The 11725-nt window shown below is 49.5% G+C and overlaps 1 protein-coding gene across 1 annotated transcript in view; it reads right to left on the bottom strand.

Moving 5' to 3' along the window:
- The window catches only part of Rheb (Ras homolog enriched in brain), a gene marked incomplete in the record, with an annotated part of 38858 nt that extends 38763 nt beyond the window's left edge, over window positions 1-95 (bottom strand). Inside the window, 1 exon segment of the mRNA XM_013504611.1 lies at window positions 1-95.
- Window positions 96-11725: the final 11630 nt, after the last annotated feature.

Here is an 11725-nt window from a genome sequence, read left to right on the forward strand (position 1 = left end):
GGCAGGGACGGGGGTGCGTCGAGGACACGTTTTACTTTAAAGGAAAAAAGAGGGGACGCCGAGTTGCCCCCGGAAAAGTCACGACAGAAACTCGCTGCGTCATGACCCTCCCACCTGCTTCCGCCGCTTTCTAATGACGCCAGTTCTCCCCGAGCGCTGATTGGACAGTTCTCACCTGCCCGCGCGGTGACACAGCGGAAACTCCGTCTCCCATTGGGTGCGACGAGGAGGCGGGGCCAGGAGTCGGCGGCTTGCTTGGGGAGCTAAAAATATATGCCGGCTGCAATAGCGCCGCTGGGCGCCAGCTAGGTTGGAGGGCCTCTAGCAGTCCAGGTGGGGCGGGCGGGAGAGGCGGCGATAACTGCCCAGTGATTGGTCAGAGCTGGGTGCGGGGCGGGGCAAACAGCGAAAGGCGCGATGATTGGCGGGACGCCGAGCGGTTGGCGGATTCGCGCCCTAGGAGCCCTTAAAAGGCGCGAGGCGCGTGGCGGTTGTGTGCGTGCTGTGGGTTGGCTGGGACCGCCTTCTGGCCTTTTGTTATTTTTTTTTAATTACGGTCCTGCTGTCTTAGCATTAGTCAGTCTGGGCTTGATGTATGTGGTGACTAAGCGTCATCCATGGCTGAAGGGCCGTGGGAAGAATGGAATCAGCGTCAATTTAAAATGCCAAGAATTTGGGCCGGCCATATCTTGTACTTGGACCAGCTAATTTAAAGAAAACAATACGCAATGTATTCACCATTGTTACCCCCCTATTATCTTGTTTTGAAATTTTGTGGGTTTTTTTTTCTCTTTAAAATAAAAAATAGCCGGGCGTGGTGGCGCACGCCTGTAACCCCAGCACTCTGGAGGCTGAGGCAGGATGATCGCTGTGAGTTCGAGGCCCGCCTGGGCTACAAAGTGAGTTCAAGGCCAGCCTGAACTGCACAGTGAAACCCTGCTCAAAAAGGCAAAAGGATTTGGGCCGGGCATGGGGGGGTACGCCTGTTATTACAGCACTCAGGAAACTGAAGCAGGACAATTGCCGCAGGTTCGAGGCCAGCCTGGAATACATAGTGAGACCCGCCCCCCCCACCCGAGAAAATGTTATGCCTATTTTGTGGATTTGAATGCCCACTTCCTCAATAGTTACTGAACTAATAGCACTATCTTCTTGGTGGATTATAAAATCAGTTTAGGGGATGTTACTTTAAGAAAAAAATAGAACAGAAGCTTCCTGGTACCTCCCTGTACTCCCAGCGCTCAGGTTTTCTTGTTTTTGTTTTTATTTTTTTGGCACCTGGAATTGAACTCAGGACCTTGTGCTTGCCAGGCAAGCGCTGTGCTACTGAGCTATATCCCCAGCAATCCCAACACTCAGGAGGCTGAGACAGGAGGATCACCATGAGTTTGAGGCCAGCCTGAACTACATAGTAAGACTCGTTTCAGGAAAAAAATAGAGCGATAGAGACTTGCTTTTGTATCTAAAGTACCTCTGCTGGTTGAGGTGACTCCTTCACCATTTAAGCAGCTGGAAGGTCAACATCACCAAGGGTTCTGCTACATCAGGGTTGCTCTGTCCTGTGGCCTCTACTTACAGCCTTTCTCCTATCTGTTCTTCCACGTTTTCTTGTTTTTGTTTTTTGAGACACAGTCTCACCATGTAGTTCAGGCTGGCCTTGAACTCATGTTGATCCTCCTGCCTCAGCCTCCTGAGTGTTGGAATTACAGGTGTTTGACACTGCACTGGATGTTCTTCTTCTTCCCTTTTCCTACTGAGCTAAGAACTCCAGGTCATGGGGGCTGGGGACTTAGCTCAGCGGCACAGCGCCTGCCTGGCAAGCACAAGGTCGTGAGTTCGATTCCTAGTACCGGAAAAAAGCCAAAAAAAAAAAAAAAAAAGAACTCCAGGTCTTTCATCTAAATTCCCAGGGAGATATAATTGGTTCAATTAATTACCATCATCCCTTGGGAGAGGAGCTCCAACAGCCATGTGCCAGGGTGGTGGCCGTTATTTGAAACTTAATCTGTCTGATATCATGGAATTTTTGTTAACTCTCTATGAGCATTTCCAAGTTCAAAGACATTGGATTTGTAGTTGCAACATATTTTTTTTCAGTTCCCAGAGATAACATACAAAACCTTTTTTCCTCTCACGTGTTAAAAGTTTAAAACCTCTGCTGTGTTTTACTTTTATGAAAAGGACACTTGTGAAATTACTTTGCATGGGAAAAAGGCTCACCTCACTAAAGGAGATAGAAAAGTTTCATTATTTTCTTTTAAAACAAAATATTTTGTTTTTTCTTGAGGCAGGATCTCGCTGTGTAGTTTAGGCTGGCCTCCTACTCAGTATGTAGCCCAAGCTGGCCTTGAACTTGAGGTGATCTTCCTGCTTCAGCCTCCCAGGTGCTGGGATTACAGGTGTGCACCACCATGCCCAGCTGTTTTCAAACATTTAATGAGGGAAGACTGCAAAGGAACTGGACTCATTTTAATTGTGGCATAAGCCAAAAGGAGTGTATCTGTTACATCCGGTGGAAGGGGCTCAAAGTCAGAGGAGTGCAGTGGTTTAGCAAGAGGAGGAGGGAACGGGGTCTTACCTGGACGTCAGGCTGCTGCAGAGGAATTAAGACGATGTCACCAGGGGCAGGGCCAGTACAACGGGGACCTTACAGGAAGAGACACAGACGCTGAGGGAAGGTGGTCTTGTGACAGGTTGGCGCAAAACTGCCGCCAGTGGGGCAGCTCCTGGGGCCGCCAGAAGCAGGAAGAGGCAAGAAGTGTCCCCCCTTTGAGCCTCCATAGGGAGCGGGGTCTGTGCACACCTTGAGTACAGACTGTCAGCCTCTGTCACCCAGAGATGATAAACGTCTCTTGTGCTGCGCCAGCGGTTTGTGATGTTTGTTAAGAAGCCACAGGAAATGCACACAGCAGTGATCCTCAAACAGTGAAGAGAAATTTGATAAAAGGCAGGTGTGGTGGCAAGTGCCTGTGATCCCAGCACTCTGGTAGGCTGAGGCAGGAGAATCAGGAATTGGAGCCCAGCCTGAGCTATTTAATGACATAGCCAGACCCAATCTAAAAGTAAAAATTTAAAGCTAGTCGTGGTGGTGCACTCCTGTAATCCCAACACTCAAGAGGCTGGGGCAGGAAGATCTCTGAGAGTTTGAGGCTAGCTTGGGCTACATAGGGTGTTCGAGGTCAGTCTGAATTACATAGAGAGACCCTGTCTCAAAACAACAATGACAATAACAACAGTCCCTCCAAAAAACTAAAAAGAGGGCAAATTGTGCAGCTATAATCCAAGCACTCAGGAGGCTGAGGCAGGAGGATTGCTGCCAGTTCAAGGCCAGCCTGGGCTACATAGCGAGACCCTCCCCCAAATATGCAACCCTTGAAAACCAAGTCTTAAACTAAACGCAAGATAAACAGCTAAACAGCGGCAGCAAGCGGGATTTCATGGGGGTGGGATGGGGGAACTATCAGTAGTGTATTTTTGGTCAGGATGTGTTTGAGATTCCTGTTTGAAATCCAGGCAGAGATGCCAAGTAGACTGTAGGGAATATGAGTCAGGAATTCAGAAGAGATCTCGCTGGAGAAACCCCAGTGCATTTGGGACCTGTCAGCAATTAGACGGGAGATAAAAGCGTGCCTGGCCAGGGTCACTGGGGGACAGGCACAGGTTGTTGGAAGGGCTGCAGGGGGACATCGGGGCTGTGGAGCTGTGGGAAACCAGGCCGGTGGGGTGGGGTCGGGCGCTGGTAAGAAAGAGGCCTGGAGAGGGGGTTCCTGCACCCGAGGACAGCGCTCTAGGGCAGGAGCAGCCGTGTCTGCGGGCCCAGTAAGTCGAGACAGAGGAGGCTGAGGTCGCCAGCATCCTGGCTGAGCTCTTGCTCAGTTGCTGGGGCCCAAAACTGACCTCACTGGGATTGTGAGGCAGGGAAGGGACAGAAGCCCGCATGCACTGGCAGCCTCCTGTAGGTTTGGTATAAATGGGGAAGAAAAATAGAAGGTGGCTAGGGGCTGGGGGTTTAGCTCAGCGGCACAGCGCCTGCCTGGCAAGCGTGAGGCCGTGAGTTCGATTCCTGGTACGGGGGCGGGGGCGGATAGAAGGTGGCTGGTATAAAAGGTAGAGTCAAAAGACCTTTTGTAAAGGTAGCATATGTGCAGTGGGATATTTTGAAAGGAGAATTTCGGGAAACAAATAATTGGATTCCAAATAACCCACGTGACAAATAGTTTACATTTTAACATTACTGAGTGAATTTTGGTCAGATATGGATCACTTTTACGGCTATAGAAAGGAGAGTAAGGCAGGTGTGGGGGTGCATACATGTAGTTCCAACAAGTGGGAAGGCTGAGGCAGGAGAATCACAATTTCAAAGCCAACCCGGACAATTTAGCAAGGCCTCATATCAAAATAAAAAAGTGAAAAGAGAAAAAAAAAAGCGTTGGGGACGTAGCTCAGTGATGCAGTATTTGCCTAGTGCAGTGGATTGACAATTGGTGGTCAACTTGTAGCACCCAGGTGAACTGAACCAGCGTGACCCTGGGTGTGGGAGTCTACCTGAGGATTGCTGCCGGCAGCGTAAGAGGAAGAACTAGAGAGGAAGAAGTTTAGAAGCTGTTAGGAGCCGGGTGTGGTGGCGCACGCCTGAAATCCCAGCACTCGGGAGGCTGAAGCAGGAGGATCATTGTGAGTTCAAGACCAGCCCAGGCTACAAAGTGAGCTCAAGTCCAGCTTGAACTGTATAGTAAGACCCTGTCTCAAAAAGACAAAAAGAAGCTGTTGAGAAGTTCTTAGGGAGGTGCTGCTTCCCTTGGGCTGGAGGAGCTTGTCAGGCTGGCTTTCCTGATGAACTTGTTCTCCTCATTGTTGGAACTTGGGACCTTACTGTCACTTAGGATGACCATGGTTCATTTTGGGGGAGCTCTGGTCCTTACTTTGAGCATCGCTTCCTAGCTCCGGAGGGGAAAATGGTGCACTGCCGGCCTCCTGGAGAAGCTCGTCGTGTTGGCTTTCCTGATGGGAACTCGGCTTTCCTCCTCATCAGAGGAGCTTGGGACCTCACTGTTGCTGAGGATGGCTGTGGTACCTTTCGGGGGAGCTCTGGTTCTTACTTTGAGCATCACTTCCTGGCTCCAGTGCAGATCCCTCAGCCTGCTAGCACAGATCCTTCATCCCACTGGCACAGACTTTCTAGCTTCCACCACTGACCTTTGGGCCGTCCCAGCGCAGATCTCTGAAACAGGCCTGCATGAGACGTTGTCATGGACTCTAGGCCTCCGGCTGGACTCATGGGAGCCATTGTTATGGGCTCTTGGTCTTCAGCTGGACTCATGCAGGACATTACCATGGGATCTAAGCCCTCAGCTGGATTCTTTGGTCTTTAGTGTGTGGACAGATTTCCTGTACTCTTTTTGCACATGACTCTTTGGGTGACTATTATAAAATAATTATATAAATTGTGTGTCCTGTATTAAATTGTTTCCCCTTTTAAAACCTCAAACTACAACACCTAGCATGTGTGAACCCCTGAGTTCCATACAGTATAGAAAAACAAAAAAAGCAGAGTAACTGTTGAAAGTTCTGTTAGCAGCCAGACATGAAGACACAGGCCTGTAATCCTAGCATTTAGAAGGCTGAGGCAGGAAGATCACTGAGAGTTGAAGGCCAGCCTAGACCACATAGTAAGACCCTGTTTCAAAAAGTCAGAAATAAAAAAAAAAAAAAAAAAAAAAAATGAAAAAGAACCCAAGAAGGAAGGGAAAAGCCCTGGGTCAATCCCCAGTACTGCAAAAAAGGACAAACAGTGTCCTCAGTGTGACCTACAGCACCGGAGAGGACAGTGGTTACAAAGTTTCTGCTCAGTTTTGATCTGAACTCCTCCTCTGTCGTGAACTGTTTCACAACGGTAGTGCCAGTCCTGTTGCTTGTTCTTTACTGTTTTGTTAAAGGTTTCATTTCCAAGACCAACTTGCCTTTGATCGTAACAGAGGGAAGATTACCTATATAAATCTTTTGTTGTTGTTGTTTTGTCTTTTTGGGACAGGGTCTCTATATGCAGTTCAGGCTGGCCTTGAGCTCACTTTGCAGCCCAGGCTGGTCCCGAACTCGCAACAATCCTCCTGCCTCAGCCTTCCCGAGTGCTGAGATTACAGGTGTGTGCCTCCACGCCCAGCTACATGGATCTTTTGAAACGAATGCAAAGCAAACAAAACTCTAACCTGAAAGGTCCGTGGAGTGCCTTCTTCATTGGGATGAATTTAAAGCACTTCTACCCCAGCTCCGGAGTTTTCAAGGTATCTTGTTGCTTGACCTCCCAGGAGAAAATACAGCAGGGTAGAGCAGGGAGGAACTGGCTGCTCTTGGCTGGAGGAAGAAAGTGACTCCCGGCTGCAGCGGGCTGTGTAGACAGCTGGCTGCAATCCTCCAGCCTCAAAGAGCTAGTGTGGTTTTCGCCTCCACTGCACCTCGGAAGTCGGAAGTCGAGAGGCCAAGGCCGGGGTCACAGGAAACTCACAAAACAGGCTGGATTCCAAGAAGAAGAAGAAAATGCTATGGCAACAAGAACTCTCCAAAAGAAGCCAGCTGGAGTTTATCCTGAACAAGAAATGTGGGCTGTTCATTTCCATGAGGGTTATAATTTTTAAGATTAATGCAAGCATAAAATTAGCCAACTGTCTATACAGCTCAAGACAATATGTCATTCAGTCTGCCACACATCAAACAGTAAAGATATTCAAACTGGGGAAGTTTGAGAATAGGCTTCATACGCCAGTGGAGCTGTGGATCCCTTAGAAAGTGATGGCGAAACTTTTAGAGCTTTCGGTGATAGAAACAGCCGCTGTGGCATGCGTGCCAGAGGTTCGCCACCACTGCCCTAGGGAGTTTAGCAGTACATTTGTCTGAACCAAAACATTCCATCATTATTTGGAATGTAGCTTTTTTTTTTTTTTTTGGCAGGGTGTCTATGTAGTTCAGGCTGGCCTTGAACTCACTGTGTAACCCAGGCTGGCCTTGAACTTGCAGGGATACTCCTGCCTCAGCCTCCAGTGCTGGGATTTATAGGCATGCACTAGCATGCCCAGCTCAAGATATAGAAATGTATTAGTAACTGGCCAGCTAATATTAGATTCCGGTGATTAAATCAGTGTGCTGGGCCTGTACTGAACTTTATTTCCAGTCTTTTTTGCGGATCAGTGTGAGGAAACACTTGGTTGCTAATGGCAGTGCTGTTTTCTGGATGATCATAGAAGGCTTTTCACACCCAAAAGACTCTTGTGGGGGCTTCTTTCTGCACTTTGTCCTGTTCCATGTCCTCACTCCGGCCGGGTCCTGCAACAGAACAGGCTGCCGATGGGGCGCCGGCCCCAGGGCGCGGATCTCCCAGGGGCGATCCCCAGGGACAACGTGGAAGACGCAGTGGCGGGGAGCGGGCAGGGCAGGCACTGTGGCCCCCTGCTGTGCCCGGAAACAGCAGAACGACAGCAGCTGGGGGTCGCTTCCTTAGTTCGCTCAGCTCTCCTGCTAGTCCTTGCACCAAGGTGCCGTGGCTGAGGGCTCCAACCTGGGCCTGCTGCTCAGACCCGAGGCTCCGCGTGAGCTTGGTGTTCTGCGATCCACCGGCAGTGTTTATCGAGGGTACAAACGAGGGGGGAGATGGGCGGGACAGCCTGTAAGGCAGCAAGACCTCCTGGGGTAGGGTAGCTAAATTCTACAGAATTGGAGATGTCCGAGAATTTACGGCAAGTCAGTGCGTGCGTGCGTGCAAGCGTGTGGCTGGGGTTGGACCCAGCTTACCTAGCCCATGCTAGGTAAGCTCTCTAGCACTGAGCTACAGTCCTGATCTTCTCATGACATTTTAAATTTGCAGGTTGAGCCCAGCTTTCGGGAAGCTGAGGCAGGAGGATCACCACAAGTTTGAAGCCAGCCTGGGCTACATAGTAAGTTCAAGGCCAGCCTGAACCACGTGTCTCAAAAAAAGAAAGAAACAAAGAAAGAACAAATTGTTGGAATTCCAGTATCCAGAGGTAACCATTACTATACCTTGATTTATTCTAATTGTAGACCTTTTCTAATTACATCTCTACATATTTATAGTCCACAAAAATGAGATTATTGTATCCATACCATCCTACGCTTTTTTCTTTATTTGTTTTTTGAGACAAGGTGTTGTTATGTGCTTCAGGCTGGCCTTGAACTCACTATGTAGCCCAGGCTGGCTTTGAACGCCAAATGATCCTCCTGCCTCGGCCTCCCAAGTGCTGGGATTACAGGTGTGTGCCACTGTGTCCGGCTTTTATGCCATTTTTGTTTGGCTAACACAAATCTATTACTACGTAATTCTGAATGTGTTTTTCCATTGTATGATTGTATCACCATCGCAAAAATAATAGAAATTCATGGCGCTTTCATTGGGTTCTCAGTGCTTTGTATGTGTCCCCTCACCTGGCCTCATCCTGTCCTGTGTCCTGGGAGGATAGGCACCATGTCATAGCTCCATTTATGAGCAGAAACAGCTTTAGGGGCAGCCACCTGCTCCAGATTGCTCATTTACTGCCTTACCAGCAGAGATTAGAACCCTGACAGACCCCAGGGCACATGCTTTTAACACTTCCTAAGGCTGAGCACTTTTGTGGTTTCCAGAAAGCACACGTCAGTCAGGTGTGGTGGCGCACACCTGTCATCCTAGCACTTGGGAGGCTGAGGCAGGAGGATTGCTACCAGTGCAAGGCCAGCCTGGGCTATACAGTGAGTTCAAGGCCAGCTTGAACTAGAGAGGAAGACCCTGTGGCAAATAAATACATACATACATATGTACATACATACACAAATTTTAAGATAATTGTTTATTTTATTTTTTTAAGATAGGGTCTCAGAATGCAGTTCAGGCTGGCCTTGAGCTCACTTTGTAGCCCAGGCTGACCTCTAACTCACAATAATCCTCCTGCCTCAGCCTCCCAAGTGCTGGAATTACAGGGGTGCACCACCACGCCCGGCAAATATAATTGTTATTAACCGAAATTAATAGTTTAAATTTCAAAAGTAAACACAATAAATGTTAAACATTTCCCGCTAATAATAAGCTCAAGCAACAATTTGCACTAATTCTGTTCTTAGTGATGTTGACAAGGTCTCTGTCTCTTGCGGTTAAACTGTCCCCCATGGGGACGAGGACAGGGACAAGGACAGGGACAGGGACGTGCGCTGTGGAAGCTGCTCCTGCGACCCAGGTGCCGGGTCTGCGCCCTCTGCTGCTACCAGCCCCTTCTCCTCCCCGAGCAGCCAGAGACACAGCTCTGTCCGCTGGGGTCTCCGAGGCCTTGCCTGGGGCCCCTGGAAAGCACCCGGCTTCTGGTGCTTGAGCGCTCTGGGTCCCCAGCAAAGCCAACCCGGATGGAGCAGGTCCTGAGTCCTGAGAGGGTTAACCCCGCGCCCTGTGGCATGGAGGTGGAGGTTGGCAGTGGACTCCCAGTCAGCCCCTGGGGTCTCTGAGACTTCAGCCTTCCCACGCTGTGGCCAGTGCTGCTCAGGCGGCCTTGTGTGTAACAGGGTTTGCCAGGAGCCCAGGAGCGGCCCAGAGGGCAGTGGACGAGCCCAGGCCCCGAGGATCCGCGTACACGCAAGAGAATCGAGGTGAGTGGGCTGTGGCAGTGCCCGCCTGAATCCCAGCCCTCGGGAAGCTGAGGCAGGAGGATCACTGTGAGTTTAAGGCCAGCCTGGGCCACATCTTGAGACCTTGTTTCAAAGAAACCGAACAACAACAAAGCTGTCTTCAAATGCGAGCACAGGTACCCACGCTAGTGGACAGCTTTCCAAGGGGTCCACGGGGAAAGACCACTGAGAGTCCATTTCCGCATTTCCAGTGAACGCATGCGCACTACCCTGGGAGGGTCTCCGGGAACGGCAGCTTTCTGTGGCTCCTCTCCTGCTTTACAAAGCACAGGGGACCCTGCCGGCCCCGAGTCCTCCCAGCCTGCACTGTCCCGTGTCCGGAACACCGGGGCACCAAGGAGGGGGCTGTCCTGTACGGAATGAGGAAGCCCCCAGAGCCGGTGCCTCATCCTCCTGCTCTCACTTTCACCTTCCTTAGCTTCCCGCGTCGCCACTGTTACGGCTGAGGGCAGCCCGGTGCCAGGACCGAGGCGTTTGGGCCTGCCGTGAGCGGTTAGAACGCAGGCGCAGGGCAGGGCGGCCGGAGCAGCTGTTTTCACTCATTCCCTCCTCCATGCAAGCACCGTGGCCAGTGCGTCTCAGTTTTGAGGAAGAGTTTCAGCCAGGTGTACTGACAGACACCTGTCATCCCAGCACTGGTGAGGCTGAGGCAGGAGGAGCTCCAGGAGTTTGAGGCCACCCTGGGCCACATAGTGAGTTCAAGGCCAGCCTGAACTGTATAAACAGTACCTTGTCTCAAAGAAAAAGTTACCAGAATATAATTCCTTCCAGCTGTTCTCAGTGCTTAGGGTGTCTTGGCAGCCAGAAAGAACGTTTGCAGAGATGAGGATGAAGCTGGTTCTATGTATACAAAATAAACAACCACAAAATAAACACCAGCAACACTTGGTGGAACTGCAAAGAGAAGTAGAAATCATGTGGGATATTTTAGTACCTTTTTCTTAGTTGTTAGTAGAGCACTTTTTTTTTTTGTCTTTTTGAAACAGGGTCTCCCTATGCAGTTCAGGCTGGCCTTGAGCTCACTTTGTAGCCCAGGCTGGTCTCAAACTCACAATGATCCTCTTGCCTCAGCCTCCCAAGTGCTGGGATTACAGGTGTGCGTCCCCTACTCCAGGTAGATTACTTTTAAAAATTAGTAAGCATAAGAAGGATTTGAAGGGGCTGGGGATTTAGCTCAGTGGCACAGCGCCTGCCTGGCAAGCACGAGGTCGTAAGTTCGATTCCTGGTACTGGAAAAAAAACAAAAAGAAGGATTTGAACAGCAGAGGTAAGAAACTTGTCAATGGCCACTTAGAGGAGAACACTCACCAGACAGAGTGGGAGTCCAGATTCTTTGCAAGCAGATATAAAACATTTATGAAAATTGACCACGTAATAGACCAGAAAGCAAATATCAACAAATTTCCAAGAGTTTCTTACATCGATCACATTCTCCTACTACATGCAATGAAGTTAGACATCAATAACAGGAACACAGGAGAACTCCATACTGGTGGAAAGCGGAAAATCTACTTCTACATAATTCACAGGTCAAAAGGAGCAACACAGAAATTGAAAATATTTAGACCTGAGTGGTAGTAAGAATGCTATAAAAAAAGCCTCACCAGTCAAAATTCATAGGAACGTGCCGGGCGTGGTGGCACATGCCTGTAATCCCAGCACTCGGGAGGCTGAGGCAGGAGGATTGTTGAGAGGTCAAGGCCAGCCTGGGCTACAAAGTGAGCTCAAGTTCATCCTGAACTGCATAGCGGGACCCTGTCTTGAAAAGACACACACACAAAAAATATTCACAGGAACGTAAACGCCTACATGAAAGGAGGAAAAAATGCTGAACTTTTGTGAGTTTAGGGGCTAATTTAAAGAGTAATAAGAGCAGAATAAATGCAGCCTGGCATGGTAGTACATGTCTGTGATCCTAGAACTCAGGAGGGAGGCTGAGGCAGTGAGGTCAAGGCCAGCCTGGGCTACAGAGTGAGACCCTGTCTCAAAAAGCAAACGAAAGAAAGAAAGAAAAAAGCAAACAAAAGCATATACTCAAGGAAAGCAGAAGGAAGGAAAAAGAAGAAGC

This window comes from Chinchilla lanigera, unplaced genomic scaffold, assembly GCF_000276665.1.
Source record: "Chinchilla lanigera isolate Chin_1 unplaced genomic scaffold, ChiLan1.0 scaffold00090, whole genome shotgun sequence".
NCBI lineage: Eukaryota > Metazoa > Chordata > Mammalia > Rodentia > Chinchillidae > Chinchilla > Chinchilla lanigera.